Consider the following 2,210-nt stretch of genomic DNA (forward strand, 5'->3'; position numbering starts at 1 on the left):
TTGGGACTTTGTGCTGAAGGATTTTATTTTTACAGGAGTTAAAACATTTCATTTACCATTTTGGTGTTTAACTCTGGGGTTTGATTTCTTCTCCTGGGGAAGAAATTTAATTGCTGACACGGTACTTATTAGTATGTGTTGAAAAGCTGCTAGCAGGGAGGCCAAGATAATTTCACAAGTCAATGCCTGATACGCGTGAGCACTGAATTTCTTGAGGTTTCGTGGCTGTAGAGCGGGAAAAGCTATTTATAACGCTGTCCAGGAGGTGGCAGGAGAAGTTAACCAAAGCTTCAGTGGTCCCTTCGTGCCAAGCTGTAAGGCAGGAGCAGGAACTGCGCCCCACTAATTCACAGGTCCATGAAGAGCTGGGGAGCACAAGAGTCACCACAAGGAAAGGTGATGAAGTTTAGCTCACTCATGGGCTAGTGAAAAACAGAAAAGCCTCTCGCTGAACTTCTTGACTGTAACGTCTCTGCATGTGTATTTCATGCATTTATGGACACAATCCCTTTTTTAAGGAAGTCCGATTTGCAACAACATTCCAGTACTGCAATTAATACCTAGAGTACAATTTCATTTTTATTCCAGTTTCATTTCAGTCTTATTCTAGGGAAAGTAATTTTGCAGTATTCAATTTACCAGAAAGAGAACAAGTTGAAGAAATCCGGTGGCAGAAAGAAAGAGAATGAGAAGAAAAAAAACAACCAGTGACCCAACTGAAAACCATCCATCACTGATGTTCACACTTTGTAGCTGGAATACTGAAATACCAAGTATTTTTATTGAGAAACCTCATTAGTACTTTCATATTTAGCCATATTGCAACAACAACAAGAAAGCCCAAGCCACAACACTAGATTTTGTACAGAAAAAGTCAGTCCCTAATTAGAGTTAAAAATAAAAAGAATGAGTAATGCAAAAATCAGCCTCTGCCCATATTTCCTAGAATTTGTGCTTTGTTCATCGTCCTCTAATTATTTCAAACTCTATTTGTCACTCAGTACATTTTCCTGTTCTTTCACAACCACTGTGCATGGGAAAAAGGATCAGTCTCTCAGGAATTATATATTGGTTAGGCAGCAGCTGTTAATTAAAATGAATCAAAGTTTTCTGACTTTGTAGCAATTATTAAATGGTATTCACTTCATTTTGACTTGGTAGAACAAACAATAAATTTAGAGAAATTATTCAGATTTAGCCAAGATACGAGAAAGAGAAAAAAATATGCAGAATAATGCTTTTCATAAGTTGGTAATTCATGTAAATAGACAGCCTGGGATGAGAATGCCTAACACTATTACTTACTCAGATGTTTAAGTGATAATTTTTTGTTTCTAGGAGCACAGCTACTAGACTATGAAAGTTACAGCTGAAGAGGCATGAAGCAAACAAGTTCTCTTTTGTTATATACAGGACAGAAAATGCAGTGAGCAGTTTAGGAAAACAAAAACCTTAGCAAGTATCAATCTTCTACCATAGCAGATAAAACCATGCCACAGGCAGTCTGTGACAGAGCTTTTCTGCTGATCCATGTGTGCTCTGGTAGCAGAAAACTTCTTAGGTGATGATGTCTTAGTAATTGGAACTTCCACCCAAGTTAAACTATAGAGGATTAGCCTAGAGTACATTTTCTCAAACTTTCCACTCACATTTTCAGGTTGAGGGGGGTGGAAATTAAATTAAAACAAGGGCATTTTCTGCAGAAACATAAAGTTTTGTGGGGAAAATATCAGGACTTTTGTGGATTATCTGGGTTGTCTCTAGAGTAGTTTACAGAACTTGCCAAATCACCCACTAACCTGCTAAATGAACAGTCACATTTCTTGTTGCAGAATGGCTGAAAGATGGAATGCAATGTTAGAGGCCATACCCGTGTATGTGACTGCAGGGACAGTTTTCTCCATAAGGCAACAGAAAGCTGGTAGGCAAAATACATCTTGAAAACATCAAGGCAGCAGTGGGCACAACAGCCCTGACATCAGGCTCTGTGTCATTCAGTACTGTCATGTGCACAGGGGTGGGGCCACTGGGTGTGACAAGGTCGTGAAGGCTGGAGACACAACTCTAACCAAAGCAGAGCACCCAGGTATCTTCGCCACTCCTCAGCTCTATGAATGCCTCACAGCCAGAGAGAAAACTCAGTGCTGAGCACACGTGAGAGGGGAAAAAAAAGAACAAACAACAAACCAAAACCAAAAAAAACCAGAGGT

General features: G+C 39.5%; 1 long non-coding RNA gene across 1 annotated transcript in view; it reads right to left on the minus strand.

Annotated features, from left to right (window-relative positions):
* Positions 1-1,984, minus strand: part of LOC114066337 — an 18,834-nt gene extending 16,850 nt beyond the window's left edge. Inside the window, exon 1 of the long non-coding RNA XR_003573164.1 lies at positions 1,800-1,984. This is a non-coding gene — a long non-coding RNA (uncharacterized LOC114066337). The remainder of the gene's footprint in view (positions 1-1,799) is intronic.
* Between the last annotated feature and the right edge of the window lie 226 nt (positions 1,985-2,210).

Source organism: Empidonax traillii, unplaced genomic scaffold, assembly GCF_003031625.1.
Source record: "Empidonax traillii isolate 1590-97213 ecotype Southwest subspecies unplaced genomic scaffold, ASM303162v1 scaffold757:size522588, whole genome shotgun sequence".
Classification (NCBI taxonomy): domain Eukaryota; kingdom Metazoa; phylum Chordata; class Aves; order Passeriformes; family Tyrannidae; genus Empidonax; species Empidonax traillii.